The sequence below is a fragment of the Lepidothrix coronata genome, unplaced genomic scaffold, assembly GCF_001604755.1.
Source record: "Lepidothrix coronata isolate B3197 unplaced genomic scaffold, Lepidothrix_coronata-1.0 Scaffold104, whole genome shotgun sequence".
In the NCBI taxonomy this organism is placed as follows: Eukaryota; Metazoa; Chordata; class Aves; order Passeriformes; family Pipridae; genus Lepidothrix; species Lepidothrix coronata.
Window position 1 is genome coordinate 1,735,842 of NW_016690284.1, and position 18,586 is coordinate 1,754,427.

The window sequence follows — 18,586 nt, forward strand, 5'->3', positions numbered from 1 at the left end:
TTTCACAGTATGTTCAAGAATCTGGATTCAGGATAGCACTAGCTCTTAGAAGTTATTTAGCTACTTGTCACTTAAATCTTTAGAGACTGTACTGTCCACAAGGTCTGTTTGGAGTTCAGAAAACACCTTCCATTTCAGTTTCCATGCAGCTCATGTAAGTGTCACAGGATTTCTGTATTATTTTTAACAAAAAACGCCAGCAGAAAAAGATGTTATGAAACACAATTTTTTTTACACTGACATGTTTTTTAATTTTTTTAATTTTTTTTTTTTTAATGTTTTGGTTAAGAGCTCTTCTCCTGTTGTCTGGAAAATAAATAGCTTTTATAAGAAAATAGTGATTTTTTTTCTCCCATCCTAGGAAGATGCATTCAAGGTCAGCTTTGATAGAGCACAGCTGTGTAACCTTGGACTGAGCTGCTGTGAAAACAGCTGATAGACGTCTGGTCTAGGGCAGGCCTCAGCTTGGGAATCATGGATCAGGCACTTGCTCTCTGGAGATACACTGCAGATGTGCTGGGCTGGCGGTCATGCACTTCTGATCCTCACCTTGCTTGGCCCTGACCCTGCTGCTGCCACTGGACTGCTCTCTTTGTTGTGTTTAGGGTAGTGTGGGAATGGGCCCCTGTCATAAGGCCATGATTCCTCCTGCCTTGCCATTCCCTCAGCAACCTGCCCACCCTCACTCACAGAGCAGCCATATTGTTTCATGTCCCTGGTTAAAGTGTAGCGATGCCCAAAGGTGTTATGATGTTTGGATTTGTGTAGGTGGATTGTGATTTTTTTGTGATTACTTTCACTAACAATTCAAAATACAGGTAGGCAATGGCCTAGCTACCTACTCACTGCGTTGTTTTGGTACAGATTAGAGAGTTGAGCAAAATTTCAGCAAATTTGGGACCCCTTGTTGTAGGCAGGATAAAATGTTGCAAAAAGCTTTGTCATTTGCTCCCATTCATCACTGGCAAAGTGCCCCAGCTTCCTGCATTGTCTTTAACAATACAGCTAATTGTGACCAAAACCTAGAGCAGGACCCCCAAAATTTGATTATGCAAAACTGAATAAGACATGGCCAGGCAGAAAAGGTTGTACAAATTCTGGACAGCAGAAATAGTATATGAATGGTCTTCAGATATGAAAGAAAAATTTCAGCCAATATAAGGTCAGTAACAGAGGGAAAACTGGAACAATTAGGAGGCACAGAGAAGGCTAAAATCCACAATATGTATGATGACATTTGAAAAGCCATGGAAATGTGATGAGAGAAGACAAGACATGGACTGTCAGAGCTGCTGTTAAGTGGTACAGTAACTTAATTGTACCCTTGCAAAATAGGTAGTTATAAACTCCATCATATACTACATGATATAGCTACATGAGCTCAAAACGGACCTGCACTGAATTCACCTGACATTCAAATTCAGCAAAAGTTGCAGCTTGCATACATGTTCCCATCTGGAAAGTTTGTGGTGGCCAAGGGTGTTGGGACAAGCTGAAAACAGAACCAGAGCTACACTGCAGCACGAACTCAGCTGGCAAGAGGTCCTTCATGAAAGCTGTCACTGCTGCCGTCAGCTGTGTAGTCTAGAAGTGAAATACTGTGACTGATCTCAGTCTAATTCCTAGTGGTACACCCCAAATTTCTATCAGAATTAGTGCTAGTGAGCTGTAGTTCCTGAAGAGATGGCACTGCAGGAGGACCATGATGACAGCATTGCTCTCCCTGGTGAGGGGTGATGTACATTTGCAGGTTGTGCCAAAAGACCTCAGTGTATCTGCTCTGTAAATAATGCACTCCCTGCTGTTTGCTTTTATCATTTTGACACTTACAGAAGCATGAAGTCCAGGCAAAAAAATGTTTTTCAAAGAGTATTAGAAAATTTCAGTTTATTTGCTACCTTCTTGCATGAGGTGACAAAAACAAACAAGTTCCCTTCCAGCTTTCTGGAAAGATCATCCAAGTTCAGTTCAGTAAAAATATCCTGGAAGCCAATCACCAACCTCTGAAACTTAAATGGAGAACTCAAAAATCCTGATGAGTCCCTTCCAACTCAGCATATTCTATGAAGTTCTATGAAGCTGACATGATTCCTGTTTCATATATAAGTCCAGAAATATAATAAAGGGTAAGGAGGGAAGTCTGTTATCTATCTAGATTGCAAATTCACACAGTGGAACTGACTCAGGACCAGCCTAACTCTTGCACCCCTGCTGACTTCTACTTGGGTGTCAGGTTGGAAAAGCAAGGTCCTTTATTACACAGGCCAGGTGATTCTGCAGCTACTGTAGCCCATGTCAGAAGTAAAGGGAAAAGAGAAATGGTGAGTAAAGTGTGATTCCATTTACTACTTCTACTTATTTCTTTCCAGTCTACTGTTTAGAGACAAATATTTGCACTCCTCCACTGCTGTTCAGTTATTTAATAATTAATTGCATCAGGGGTACAAGACAAACTGAGGGATCCCATAGTTTGTCTGTGTGACAAAGTTGAAGTTAAGTAAGACTGTTGATTTTCTGCTAGATCAGTACATAGTCATGATGAGTGATATACTTGAATTCTTTTCAAAACCAACACCAAAAAATATTGTAATACCACAAAGTATTGTGAAACCATTAACTGGCTATACTTGGGGTGAGGGAAGGCAGTGGGTAGGGACAAGGAGGATTTTTTCCAATATTTAACTTATTATACATCACTTCCATGTTTTCAAATCATCTGATTTTGTTGAGAGAGCAAAATTTGCTGTGTGGAACTCCACTGTCTGTTTCTCTGGTTTCTGGGACTGCGTGCCCCCGCCTTACCCCTAAAACCTTCTCAACACCTCTCCCTCCTTGTCCTATCCCTTCTTCTGGTCTTCATGGATAGTATGTGCATGTCAGAATGTCTCTACTGATGAGAATTTCTACCAGATAAGGTAATAGAGGTGGGTTACCTCCTGTTAGACCTTTGCCACCCTATTCCTAGAGTGGAGGAGCTACATTCAAGGACCCGCTTGAATGTTTCCCTGGACCAGTGAGGACAGACTGCAGAATTTGGTCCAAGCTACTTAGATCCCACTCTTAAATTGCAGCTTTATGAATGTGACTAGCCCTGGAAAATGCAGTTACTCACACACCATTTCCAGGACTGAGACTAAAGTTAGTTCATGGAGAAGTGCAAGTTGAGTAAGACAACGATTACAGGAGGATATTTGTTCATTAAAAACTCAGCATTCCAACTGAATTTTATGGGAAAATGAGTGTTTTGAAATTGTGAATCATCTAATTTGTTAATATTTTTCTTTTCTTCAAGGAGAACTGACTTAGACTATATTGATTGTAGATTGGCTATTTTCAGTCTGTTGCAAACCCCATTTCAGCTGCTTTTCTGTTTGTGTAAAAGTGCATTCCTACCAGGAAAAAGGACCCAAAGAAAGTAGCCATATGCTTGGAAACTCATATTACTGATTAAGTGCAAGTACACATGTGTTTATATGAATGTAGAGAACTATAGTACACCTACACAGACAACAAAGACAAATTAGTATAGATATACAAGGAAGATGTACTTGATAGTCAGTAGAATTGGACAGATATGGTTATTCATTTGTGCCTTGTCCACTTCTCTGTCAATATGCTGCTGATCCTCAATGTTTAAGCACAAGTTATATTTATGAAAGTCTCATGTCTACATCTTCCCTTTTCCAGAGACGTGGTTTAACTGTTTCAGTGTCTGCCTGCAAAATCTTTGCAATTAAAGATCAAAGAAAAATTGCATATTATTGGTAAAGGAAGGATTAAAGCCATCTGTAGCCTGGGGAGAGCAGGGGGTCCTATTGCAGTCTACAGAAGGTAGACTCTCAGCTGGAGAGTGTGCCTAACTGAGCTGTACTCCCTAGAGGAAAGGCAGACCTGTTTATCTGTCGTGTGCACAGTCAAGCAACATTAGCATGATACCTGCTTACGTGTGGCTAGTTCTGCACTTTGCACACCTGTGGAAGCTGTTGGAGCCTTCTTCACAGCTAGTCAAGATTTGCAAGAGGTTGATATGACAGGAAAGCTGCAAATATTTAGGTTTTCTTGACAAGTTGGGGATCTTTTGGAACTTTTTTCTTTCAGAAAATCCACCTGCTTTTGCATCAGGGAGCCCCTGTAGATACAATATAAAGGCCTTCTGCCTTGAATAGCAGAACTGTAGGGTCATTGCTGCTTCAAGATTCTTCAAGGCAGAATTTCTCAGCTTTCTGGGTTGTTTGCAGTTATAAGTGTCACAGCCCATGCATCAACCCTCTATGAGCAATGGCAGGCAGGAAAGTGTCTCGTAATAGCAGCACCATGAGTTAATAGCTGCATCCCATCCTACACATCTCTCTTCATGTCAGGGTTATGTTGAAAAAGACAGTAATGAGTATTTTTAAGACTGCCAGTATTTCTACAGTGTAAGGAGACAGGTATCACATGCTATAGGTGACATTTTCTTTGCAGGCATCTCTGAAATACTATCAGATTTGTCTGCAAGTGCCATGTAGCCAGGATGGTACCAAGCATCATCTAAGTGCCGTTCAAAAGTAGGTGAGAGAAAGTCTTTGTGAGATAAGTGTAGAAATAAATCCTGATGAATGCAACTGGGTGGATCAGATAATACTTGGAACGATTCCAAAGCTTTCAGTTACGTCTCTATAGCTAGATAAAAATGTGTCATCTAGGGTGTAGTGCACAAATGGAACAGATAATTCTGGGCTTCCCATGAATCTGGGTTAGACTACTACATGCAATTACCTAGCTAAATAAAGAAAATATGATAAGAAAAAATTTTGCAACTCAGTACTTCCTGATGCTAAAAAGCTGTTTGCTTGCGAAGGTGTTGGCAAGCGTAGCTGCAGGACTAGTGTGGGGTCCAGTTTGCTGCCTGCAGACAAGTAATGTCAAATTCAGCCCTTCTACATTTGAGTGTAGCTTTCTTCAACCAGAATACCCACCACCTGAATAGAGTAGAAATTTTTTCCTCAGCTAGAATGCAATTTGTGAGGTTGTAGTGATGTGATTTTGGGGGTATTGGTTTTCTAGATAGTGTCAAATTAATCTGCCTGTGCATATGAGAGCATTGTGAGCTAATGTGAATCAGGAGATACTGTGCGCTATCATTCTGGAAATCGTTGGTGAGATTGCTTCCTTTCAACCATTAAATTCTTAATTGTAAATAAAGGTAATGTACAATGAGACCACAGAACAGAGCTTGTATTTGCCTGCTAGAAAACTGTAGATGTATTTATTATTCAGTAAGGCTTTAGAAGCAAACACTGATGCTTATAGAACAACTCTAAGTTGTTCGCATTGCATTGAGAAAATTGAATATAAACACGGTGATGTCAGAGGGCAAAAGGGATGAACTTCGCCAGGTAGTTGGGAAGCACTTACATGGACAAACACCATTCCCAGTCATGTAGCTACTCTATGCTTAAAAGTGTGCATCTCTTGTCATACGACTATGAGGATTTCTTAGTAATCTAATATCCTTTATTGTAGAAAAGAAATGCTTGTGTAGAATATGGCAGTGGTCTATAAAATCATGAAAGTCTTTCTATCAGTAAAAGAATTAGAGAATTTTAAGTGAGAATGTCAGAAGTAGGCTCAGATGAGAGATGGTGCCTCTTTACATCACAGAGCACCCCACCAAAGGATAGTATGGTAGGTAGGAGCTCACCTGGGCTCAAGGTATGACTAAAAATTTGGGGAAACGATACAGTAAGCATAACTATGTGGAAACTACATCCGGTTTAGGAAGATCCTGATATGAAAAGTATGGGAAGCTAGGAGAGTTGTCTAGGGTAATACTGTACACTTGCTTTTCTTTTCTACTCTTCCTCAGCCATAGCCTTAATGATACTGTTGAAGATAGGATAGTGAGACCTCTGAGCTCATTATTCAGAACTGTGATTCTGATGATGATGATAATGGGATAATTGGTTTGTGGAGTGGCTAATATAGTGGTAAAAAGAATCCTGGGAGTCTGATAAGTAATTTATTGCAATAAAATAGAAATAAAAATGTAACAAATAAAAATTTTCCCTCTACCTGTAGACTTGTACTGATACCACTGTGGTGTCTCCTAAGTCAAACAACTGAAAGAGGAAGGAATTTTATCCAGAGTGTTCAAAAGCTCTTTTCAAAAAGAGAAAAATTGCAGAAAATTTAGGAGAATCAACTGAAGACTCTATTTCTGATTACAAGTACTAAAAAAAAAAAAGAGGGAAAAATAAGGGATAGCAGACTAAGAAATACAGATACTCTTCAGCCGTCACTGTGAACAGTGAAATAGTAAAAATTCGCAAGCCAGCCTTCTTAAACTGATCTCACATTATCCCAATTTGACATTTCATATCCTGTCAACTGAATTGACAGGATATGAAATGTCTGGACTAGACTAAAGACAGTCATCTGTTGATTTTGGGTGTACTTCTGCATTTATGCATCAAGTATTACTTCACTGTAGTTTGAAGAGAAAGACTACAAGACAGCCAAGTATTAATCAATAAAAATATTCAAAGCTATGTCATGATGCAAAAGCAACAGTCCAATTTGAAGGTGAACAGAACAAAGTCCCAGCAAACCAGTTCTGGTAGGAAGTCCTTTCTCTGCTGCAGATGATGCAGATAAAAGGAGGATACACAAACAGAGCAAATAAAAAAAAATACAGATTGCAATGGAAAAATCAGCTGTTGTAGGATTATGACAGGGAAATGGAGGTGCAGCTCCAGCCATTTGTGCACACAACAAGGATACTTTCAGCACATGGGCAGACATTTACCACAAGGAAATGGCATAGGCTGCAGCAGAGCTCTTTGTCTTGCGAAAGAGAGAGTAGCAAAGAAAAACCTACTGAGAAAAGAAATAGTTAAAGAGAGAAGCAAATACATTTTGCAAAGCAGAAATACACTGGAAGCCATGTAATCCTCGGCTTACATTTTGCTTCTCCTTTTGTCAGTTTCCCATAATTATTCTTCTATTCCTCTACTTTTATTGTTTATATGGCTTTTCTGTCTCATGGGCTGTGTTTCTTCAGATTGTGCAAGCACTTACATTGTGCAGTACTCATTTCCTTGCTTATATTTTAGAAGAGAGTACTTTTTATTTTTATAGTAGTATTTGTAGTAAAGGAAGTAAAAATATTTCAGGGGGGAAAACACTAAGCTGTGTAGCAAAAGTGACCTCTTTGTCTGTGGGAGGCAGAAGCTGGATTGTAAGTGCTTCTGGTTTAGAAATGCCTGTGCTGATATTTTCATTGGGATATTGCAATAAAATATGGCAGGGAAATGAGAGCACCCCATAAGATAACCTGAAATGAAAGGATTGTTGCTTATTGGGCACGACTGGAGCAGTTATCAAACAAGATTGCACAGATTGTGTGGGACATAATGACAAATTCTTCCTGTGAAAAATTTATTTAACTCAATCTCTACTGTTGATCTTTTGTGTCACCCTAATCACAACATCAGTGGAATGTACTTGAAGTGCCTTGACTAGCCCAACAGACAGCACAGTAGTTTTAAGACTCCAGCTTGTTCCCTTCCTTTGCTGAAGATGTCTTTGTAGCAGATATATCTACTTGCTCTTTTCCTCCTTATTTGTGTCATCTATATTGGTTCTGTCAGATAGAAATATTGGTCAAAGTGGATTTAATTTAGGCAGAATTAAAACAATCTTTAGTTGTAGTCTGAGTTCTCTTTGTATCTCACACTCTTGTCCAAACAGTGATGTTACAGTGCTGAAAAATTGTCTTTTCTATAATAAGTACAAATAAGTACTATCACACTGCAACTTTTTGAGTTCTCTGGAGAGCAGCTCTCCCTAAGAAGGGAAAGGAATGGGTCTGAAGTGAGAAATGTGTCATTGCCTCAACACAGATGTTTTTTGCATCTGTGCAGAAACAGAGGGGGTGGGAATGGAAAAGAAAGAAATTGCTGAACTAATCCAAGAATAGTTAGTCCAATATCAGAGGAAGATGATAACAGATTTCTCATAAGGAAATAGCATTTCCTTATTTGCTGTTGTGCAAAAATAACCATGTGTTGATAATCGACTTTGTACTGACCTCGCAGAGAAATTCCTTAAAAAAAATTTCCATTCACTCTTCATTCCATACAGTACTTGGAAAATAGATGTTGTTTGGGTCCATCATCTCTGAGCTGTGTTCAAAATGTCTTAGATTTTTACATAATTAATAATGTTGTTTTCCAATGAAGTGAGGTCCATACGGGTAATTATACCATGGAGTAGTTACATGAAATTTAAAAGCATTGTGTTGAAAGACAAACCTACGTCTACAGTGTAAATATTGCAAGGTAAGTGAGTTTAGCTGAGGGCAAGATTTCTTTAATATACCCATGGGACAAATTCATTGCTGAGTCATAGTACAACATAATGTGCATTTAAAACCAAAGCAAATTAAAAGCTGGAATGAACAACTCTGTGAACACTAAACCTCAGATTTGACTCTGACTGTGGTATTTTGTGTCAAGGAGTCTTTCCAAGCTTAATTCTACCTTTGTAAAGTAGGCATGACTGATGCAGATACAGATTGAATATTTAATGGACTGTCCAATACACAGCACTTCCAAGAGTATTTCTCTCTTGTTTTGTAAAAATTTGAATATATTTTCTGTACATTCCTTTAAATCTTCATGATTTTATTTTTGGTTTGGAAGATGAAGTGGATGTGTGCATTGTTTGTATTTGGAATAAAACAGAAACAAACCAAAAATGGTTTGGGGACCACAGTAGATGGGTTTATATCCAACACTAGGATGTATAAAAATTGGCATAAAGGCTCTTTCTTTTTGCCTTCAGTGCCATGGGATTTAAAGGAAATAGCTTTAACGGGCAGCTGCAAACAATTACTAAACTTTTTAATGGAACTCTACAATGTTATGAATCTGTTCTGCTTCTTCAAAAACACTGATTTTTGTTATTTGGAAAATGCCTTCCTTCTTCTTCTAAGTAAATCCTGTGTACCTGACTTGCTCAGAGACCAAAGACCAGTTTGTCAGAAGCCACCATTACATTCAGATTTTGTCTTAGAGGCAAAGAAAGAAGGGAAGCAAGAAACTGTTCCCTCATATGTTTTCATTTCCTCTCTCCATACACATTTCTTGTTTTTCTAGGTTTGTTTCAGCGTTCAGAATTTGAAAGTAGTGGAAACTGGCTACTGGTGTGGGAAAGAGGGAGAGTTGTGTGCTTTTAGCAGGAAAATTCTACCCGTATAAACAACATGGTCTTTTCCACCTGAAAGGAACTGATTGAGAAACATTATCTCTAAGAGGTCTTCTGATCACTGGGCTGGGGAATCCATGGTTAGGACTGAGTTAACAGAATGATTTCCTGAAAATGTTTAACCCCTTACAAAAGTTTGTAAACCCCAGGACTTGGGAAATGGATCCATGAACAACAAACAAAAACAAAATAGAAAGGTCAGCATAAACTGTCAAGAGATAAAGAGTGTTTTTGGGGGAACATGAACGGCAGCAGCCTGATTCCTCGCAAAGCCATTAATGACTTCGTGAAAGAGAAGAGAGGAACTTGCTGCATTCCAGACATGTCTGTAAATATTACACTAGTCTGTTTATTACTCAGTGGCCTAAAGTCACATTATATAGACTATTGAAGGTCAGCAATTATAAAGACTTCTAGTCACTTGTTAACTATTTGCTTTTCTTTCATTGCTACAGTAAAAGAGTAACTCAGACTACTGATTAAACCATGTTATGCACAAGGGTCTGATAGACCAGAAACGACCACCCCACTAGGGACAGCTGATTGCAAAAGGCAGACAGAGGAGGGAATGGGAAATAGAAAACATAAGCCAGCCTCTTGCTCCTCCCAAATGTCCCCCCACAGCTGAGCTAGAAAACTTACCAACTTCTTCTAGGTATAGATCCCTTGTAGAACTTTTCTTTCCTAGCTCTCCCACAGACCATTTTCAAAACTCCTAGATTTTTTTTGCTGCAGAAACAAAAACCTTCAAACTATCAAAAGCTCATATTTTTCATGAAGCTGAGATCTTTACATTATGTCTAGTTAGGCAACACAAAACAATTGGCCATGAATATCACATGAATAAAATCCATCAAACACAGAATCACAGAAAGAACCAGCAATCCTTAGATAGTAAGGATTTAATGCTTCAGCTAATGTGGGTACACCATTAAATGGTGATAAAAAATAAAGACCTTTTTATCCTCTTGCGAAAATTAATGTAATGATGAACAAAAATACATTATGACGATAAGACAAGAAGAGATGTGTTTCAGGGTCTTTTTTGTTATGATAGAGGTCACAGACACGATGTATACGATTATTTTCATAGAACATCAACTCCCCATATCTGCCTCGTGTCATATCTCTTCGTTTTCAGATGGTGGAAAATAATGGACATCCACCAGAGTTGAGATAACAAAAAGCTCCTCTTTAGTTAAGATTAAGAAAGATACAAGTATCTCTCCTGTAGTTTGTACCATCCTGTAGTTAGTTAATTGTCTGTTTGCATTGTAAATGACTAGCCTATGTTAACTACAGACTCAGGTTCCTATTGCTCTGTAAACCAAAACCCTGCTTTGAGTTCCAGTATCCAAGTAGAATTAGAGTGCTCATAGATGAGAATATAAATTACAAAAGCTTAAAAGCTCAATTAAGATAATTGTTTATTTATGGACACCATTGTCCCTGATTTGTTTTGACACAGCAGTTTCATTTCAGTCAGAATATATGCCATAAATCTATCTGATTGGGTGCATCTGTGCACTTTCAGATACGTCTGGGATGGATCAGGCATGTCCATAATGCAACAAGGTAAAACCGTGTCTTAATGGCAGAATCTACCCCGAGAACTTGGTATTACACCGTTACTCGCTGGGCTAGTCTGTATTAGAGAAATCTTGTTATTATTTCTAATAGAAATGCTTATGCATACAGGACTGACTTATAAAAGGCTTTAGAGGTTTGGAAATAGTAAGTTCATCTTCTACAGAGTTGATCTTGACAAGATAAAATTATAAATAGGTATATCAGATATATAATATGACAAACAACCATTTATAGAAAATGAAACTATCTCTAGTTTTAGAAATGAAATTGTCATATTTGTCTCCATATTTATTTTTCATAAATGCCTCAACTCTCATTTGACTAAACTGAGACTATTTAAAATATTAAAGTTCTGTGTTTAGCTTATTCCTCTGTTTGGAGGTTATTCAGACTGAGAAAGTAAAAGACAAATTGAAATTAGTGTCATATTTCCATTGACAGGTATTTTAGGTAAACAAAAGTCAAATTTGGGGTTGCAATTCATTTTTTGCAAAAAATTCATTGTCTGAATCAGAGACAGTGCAGAAGTTCCTGAGACAACTGTCCTCAACCAGGGATAGAATAGTGTTCCCAGGGTGACATTTAGACAAAGTGAATTGCTCTGAAAGCCCTGGTGCTTCTGGGCTCCTTCAGGGTTCCTCATGAGTTTGTCTCTTCAGCGCTCTTTTGTGTAAACTCGCTTTTCCCCCTGAAAGTGGCCTTAATTCCTCTAACAAGGTTAAAATATATGAAGTGATTTTTCAGGAAGTGACTTGGGGCTAAAATCTTCAAGGAGAACTGAATGCCACTTTTTTCAGGGTATAGTTAACTTGTGCTGGTGCAACAAAGCATCTCCCTTCACTTGAAATTGCCTTGGGATTCCCATCCCAAAAATTATTTGCCTACAGTTTTGTTCAGAGAAGATGCATAACTGTTCTTTTGTTTGTTTATTTGTTTGTTTGTTTGCTTCTTTTGTTGGTTGTTTTCCTTTCTTTCTTATAAAAATGCCTCCAGGAGAGGAGCTAACACCAGGCATTCCCTGTAATCAGGCAGGGCTTTCACCCAGGTGCTAAACATCCAGGTACTAGCTCCATCGGTTGAGAGGGATGAGAGTCACCTCTCTGGCTGCAGGAATAAGTTTTGAGTAGAGGACAGGGAACTGTTCAATGGGGAGAAAGGGAGAGATCAGGTTTAATGTTTTCTAACAGGGGTCTTCCACTTTCTATGGAAACGTGAAATTCCAGAGAGAACTGGGGGCGCTTGAATCTCTGGATTAGCAGAAAGGGGTTCCATCTGTTGTGGAAAATGTGGGCTTGATGTTTTGATTTCCCAAGTTCAGAGGAGGAATCTGGGAACAGGCTCCTGCCCATGTGCTCTATCATTGGAGCCTCTGGCTGAAAGTGAAGCTTGTCCCATCTCTTTCTGACCATGTTTTATGCAGACTCTGATTTTCTGCTGTGTTCAGATCATGGCTAGGTTAGGGTCTGCACATGAAAGAAATCTATGCTCAAGGGAAATGTAGAGTGCTGAGTGACTCAAACTGGTTGAAATAAATGTTTTCAGCCATGCTGAAAAACAGAAGTTTAATTGCCTGGAGTGTATCAGTGTGAGAAACTAGATTAACTGCAGATTTTACATGATTCTTCATTTGGGAGCAACCAAGTATGGGTTTTGAGGAAATTGGATTTGGCACTGGAGCTTCTCTCTGCAGAGAAGATAGTGCAAAGCAGATTTCTTGCACACTAGCTGGTGGCTCCACTCTGACTTCTCAGATAGATCCAGCTGACAGATTGTAAGCTGACTCAAACTTATAAGGGCAGCCACAGTCTCTCTGGGAGTTCCCAAATCAGTTGTTGTTTATGGGCACAGCAAAATGTGCACATTTTGTGAGAACCCTTGTAAAACCACAGAAAAGGGAAGGGGAAGTGGCACTTTTTAGCACTGTTGGCAAGTGTGACTGATTCCCGACAAACTTATCTTGTTGCTGCCCTTGTCTTAGGAGATAGAGTCATGCCAGTTGTGTGGCAGGTACAGAGATGGTCTGGTACGTCCTGGAAGACAGGCACATATGCAGGGCTATTGCTCAAGTGTGAGAGGCAACTCAGATGTCAGATATGTTGCTTGCTTACAGCCTAGCTGGTCTCCATGAGCTGTGTACGTGCATCCAGGTCTGACACGCCAGGCAGCGGAGGCAAATATGAAAATTCTGCAGATTCTGTCAGTCAATCTGCCAGCTGCAGAGGTAATTAAGACTTTCTAAGTTCACTTAGAACAAAGGTGCTACAAAGCAACAAACGTTTGCAGTTGTCGTGAACTAACAATCTTGTCTTTGGCGAAGCTTAAGTTCACTTCGGTACACGATTTCATGCCATTTCCCATTCAAGTTATTCCATGGAGAAATACACTACCGAGCTATTTTAAGACTTGTTGTTAGACCCTAACTACTAAAAAACCCTCAAGAATTAGAACATCGCATGAGGTACTCATTCCTTGTAATTAGTAGTGTCATTAACAAAATATAATTCATGACTTCTGGATCAATTCTGTGGGTTTGTACTGAGCAAATTCCTCCTGAAAGCAAAACCATGAATTCTGAATTAAGCTTAGAATATTTCATGTCTATTAGGGTAAATAAAAATTAATTTAAGGTGACATGGATACATGTACCAAAATGCCTGAATCTCTATGTACAATACAAACTACTTCAACTCTTGTAATTTTAAAAAATCCAGTCTCTGTCACTATTGGTTGCAGCTGCAAATGTGCCCTTGTCAGACACAATTATTCCTGATTCAGCAAAAATAAATTATTTGTAACAAGTGATCAAGTTAGTAAAGGACTGATTTACATCAGGCAGTTTATGTTTGCAGAAAATGCCTTAAAAACCCTTCCAAAAGCAAATGTATTCTGCAAAACGGAAACAGCAGAAGCATCCTGTGTTTCTCTGCAGTTCAGCAGTACTCATTGCCAACGCCAACATCATATACTTTCCAAACTATGTTTTTCTCATTCTTTTGCTGTGCCTTTTGAGGTCACATCGGGCAAGCCAGTTTGGTGTCAAAGTCCCCCATACACGTTGATAATATGAATTTGGATGTTTTTTCTCCCTTGTTTGTCCTTGGAAAAGCGATTGCAAAAGCTTTATCAAGTTATCAGTCTCACAGGTAAAGAAAGGGACATAATAAACCCTCTTTTTCATCTTTTCAGGAACTGAGAAGAACACCATAACATTCAGGTAATAGAATAACAGTGTAAGAAATCATTTACACACAGAAATGTCTAATGGCTTAGAAGTGACAATAAAATGTTTCTACCATGTGTGAGCTGCTTGTTTTGATGAGAACATGTTTTGAAATGCTTTAAAAATCCCTCAAGGATGGATTTGTTTTTGATGTTGCAAGAATCCTTCGTGGCTGCCCTTTGCACAAGAACCTGATGTATTATTGATGATGGGAAATCCTTGCTTCTGAGAAAGTCTTGGAAGGACATTTCAAGTGTTTGGGTTGGATTTTCTTTTTTTGTTTTGTGAAATTAGTTTAGGTCATATGACCTGCAGAAAAGGCAAGCTTCAGAAAAGAGATGAACCTGCTTCGTTTGCAATGGCATTTTTCCATTGTTTTGCTGGTTTAATTCTGTTGAAATCATTCATATGGCATTGAAGTAACAAAATAACTAATCAGATTGGGTAAGAGATCTAGATTAATACTGTAATGCAAGTAAAATTATCACTAGTGAAGCAATGGAAAAGGACAGATGGAATACTCTTTAAAATTAGAATTCTACATGAGTTTGGTGGAATTATTCTCAAGGCAGAATCAGAGGCTCAAAATTCAATGCAAGTGGTTTTGGTTTTAACCTTTTCAGAAGCTACCTATTGATTTCTAACACAGTGACCATTGCAACTAATGCCTATTCAAACAATTCAAACTTTTTATTTCATTTGGGTTATGGATTAACTTATTTTACTTTTTTTTCCTCTTCCACCTCAGCATTTAAAAAGAAATTTCATTGTACTGATTTTTCAGTCATGTCATACTGTAGTATACCTACTTCCACATTTTTTCTTTCTATTTAGTGATAACTACTATAAGACTAATGCTTGAAAGAGTCTTTAAAAATTATACCTATGATATCAGGCTATTATTTTGAGGAAAAAGAGAAAATATATTAAGACTAACACAATTTTCTTTTTGAACTGCCACAACTGCATTTAACTCACAGACTGGTTCCTGAATAATACCACTAGCCCGAGAGGTATTAGATGCCTTGTCTAACTCAAAATTTTGTCAGTCACCAAAATTTATTGTCCCTTGAGGCAATTATTAATCTAGCCTTCATCCTGCAACAATATTTACTTTTTATATCTATAAACCTTAATGTTTAATCATTCCTGTTAAGTCAGTGTCTGTTCAGTACCTCATACAACATACCATTACCAACAAGAGTAAATTTTAAATCTCCTTTTTATTGAAATGCTGTGGTGAGGTGTCTTTCTGTGATGTTAACAAATATTTGGGGAACTTACTTACAATTGCTCTCCAAGTGCATGCAAATTTATAAGTAGGCTTCATTAGGAATGTGATTTTGGTCTGTCAGCTTTACTTTTCTACAAGTGATGGAACATGATGTAAAGACACAAAGAGGACTCTTGCTGTGCTGTAGGAGTGGCCAGGTTTGACAGCTCCAGCTGGCTCCCAGAGGGCCACTTTCTTTCGCAGCTTAGTGTCAGTAGCCTCCTTAAGCTTCCTCTGGCCTGTGGAGGCAGATGCTCCTTTAAATAGAGAGATGAACTCTGACCAAGAAACTTAGATGTAACCACTGCAGCTTTGTTCTGACTTGTTGATATGGAGTGCACCGTGGGAGCTCAGCATTTCAGTCAAACATTCACTCCTTTCAGGCACCCTAGTTCATGATGGATACCAATTCTGATACCACTGCCAGTCAAACGAGGGCCCAAGACTGCAAAACATACGCTTTCTTGCATCACTTGTGTGCAGCTCTGCATTCAAGCATCAGCCATGTTGCCCTTAACTATATGCAGCAAAAAAAAAAAAAAAATTAGTTAACGAAAGAAAAGCATTAAGAAGGGAGTCACAATTTAGGTTAATAGCAGGACATAACAGATAAATGCAAAAGGAACTATAGGAATGTATTTGTAGGAATGTAAATATGAAAGAGAACTGGTTGGAGAGTTGCACAGAAATGTAGCCTTTAGAATCCATTCTGCTTTAACTCTTTATCTCCTTTGGGATATGTGTATCGTTCTCTTAAGAACAGAATGAAAAGCTAACTCAAGGTTGTATCGTTTCACATTTTGTATAGGTGACCACCATTTGGCATTGTATGGATGGGAACAAATACAAAATGTGTTTTAACGAAATGTATTGTACCCATAGATATCACAAATATTTGTTCAACCACAGATAAGGCTGGAAAGGGTTTACTTGCTGACAGTACTAATGGAAACATCTGAGGCCACACTTGCAGTGTCAATCAGCTCCATTTCATTGAGCCACTGATTTCCATAAAATCTGCTGTAATTTCTGCCCTTGTGAAAATTGTATTTTTATTAAGGCTGCAGAGAAGTAACCATGGTCCCCTTCAAATCAGGCACAAAGTTTTCATCTTTAAAATCCAAAATGACACTTGAAAGGAGACAAGTGTAATTATTTCCATTTTACAAATGGGAAAATAGAGGGAAATCAATTAGATTACCCAAATTGTCACATGAGCACATCACTGATAGCATTTCCTGCCTTCCATGTACAGACCCAAATCCCAGCATAGTTGCATAACATTACTGTAATGATGTTGTTGTTTGAGGCACCAGCCTTGTTTTTCTCAGGTGTTGAGCAATTTCTCTTCTATTTTTAAATTATTTCTACTGAGATGTGAATGATTTGTGTCCTAAAGGTATTCCAAGGTGTCTGTTTCACCAATAAGTCAGTGAGAAGCACTGTGAAATGGGAAACAAATACCATGCATTTGGGTAATCTGAAGTAACCTCAATCTTCTTTTCACGTTTCTGTCTTTTTTATTGTTTCTTAGTTTAATTTTTAAGATTTTATCTTTTTTTCTATCCATCTCTTTGTCTCTTCCCCTTTTCCTTCTCTCCTTCTCTCTTGAGGCTAGCATAAGTACAGCTGTTAATAATACAAGTTTTGTTCATCTAAATATTTAAACAGGGATTCTTTCCAGTAGACAGGAGGAAGAACACTGTCTACAGGGCATATTGTGCCAGCTCTTCTAAGACATTCCTTGTTATTTTTCAGCAGCCAGCATAATGATGTGGTTGAATAACTTCAAATGAAGTGAGATAAATATCCTTGTCCTGCACGCCTTTGGCTGAGTCACAGGATCCTTTTCATGACAGCAAAAGCATTTTATGAAAATCCTTTTACTCTGTCAAAATAGCATCTGTAGCAGGTGACTATTCGATCGTCCAGTAGTTCATTCTAAGCTTAGCAGTTTATTAATTCTTAAGGATTAAGGATTCTGTACAAAAAGTTAAAAGTTATTTGCAGAACTTGCAAACATAAAAAACCAGCAAAATAACAACTTGCAAACTGCCATTTTTGAGAGGAAATGACTAGAAATATCAATCCAAATTTATTTAAATGTTAGAACAAACTACTAATGATATTGTCCTTAATAAAATACCTGTTTAAGTCTCTCAGTAGCTGTTCTCTACTGTTAATTTACACTGCTACAGGTGAACAAAAGAATGTGCAGGGAACTTTTGAAACCTGAGTTTTCTAAAACCAATGTATGATTAAATTATGATGTTCCCTGCAAACATCTACAGATTTAGATTTATTCCTGGTTATAGACCATCCAGCCTGCGTTCCAGCTTTAACTTCTGTTGCCTCAGTGCCATGCTAAACTGGAATCTCACCCTGCTGTGAGAGGTAATGTCTGTATCCTGCTCTTGCCAGGAAGGAAGAGAGGACCAGAGCACTTGCTCTCCTTTTGTGCCTTGCAGGGTGCTGGGACAGTGCAGAGTGCTCAAGGATGATTATATGCTGCCAAACTGAACAACACTCCCTCATGCTGTCTGCATCAGGGCAGATCTTCTAGCTCCTGGGCTGCTCTCATGCTTCACTTTGCAGGCACAAAATGGAAAGTCTTTATAATTCCTGCTCTCTGTCTTTCATGATTCACAATTTATTCTGGATCATCATAATGGTGAACCTCCTTTTTTGTTTTATGAAATCTAAGGATGTTTTAGACATTTCATACCTGTTGTAATAGCATTCCTCTTGCCGAAACCAGTGTAAACCTTTCTGTCAATTTAAGGGAGAGGAGGCTTTGGCTGATAACTTTCTTCCTGCACTTCTCTTTTGTTACTTGGCCAGTTGTTTTTCCTCCTACTAACAAATAGTAGATGGGGTAACATCAAACTGGAGCCCTGTCACTAGTGGGGTTCCACAGGGCTCCGTCTTAGGCCCTGTGCTCTTCAACATCTTCATAAAGTACTTGGATGCAGGGACTGGAAGGGATAATAAGCAAGTTTGCAGATGACAGAAAGCTTGGAGAAGCTGTTGATTCCCTCGAAGGCAGGGAAGCCCTGGAAAGAGACCTCCACAAATTAGAGGACTGGGCAATCACCAACCACATGAAGTTCAACAAGGGAAAGTGCCGGATTCTGCACCTGGGATGGGGCAACCCTGGATGTTGGTAAAGACTGGGGAATGAGATGTTGGAAAGCAGTGCCATGGAAAGGGACCTGGGGGTCCTGGTTGACTGCAAGTTGAATATGAGTCATCAG

At 38.6% G+C, this 18,586-nt stretch overlaps 1 long non-coding RNA gene across 1 annotated transcript in view; it reads left to right on the top strand.

Annotated features, from left to right (window-relative positions):
• Positions 1-2,074: 2,074 nt before the first annotated feature.
• LOC108501572 overlaps positions 2,075-18,586 on the top strand; it is a 21,139-nt gene continuing 4,627 nt past the window's right edge. The window contains exon 1 of the long non-coding RNA XR_001876222.1: positions 2,075-2,321. This is a non-coding gene — a long non-coding RNA (uncharacterized LOC108501572). The remainder of the gene's footprint in view (positions 2,322-18,586) is intronic.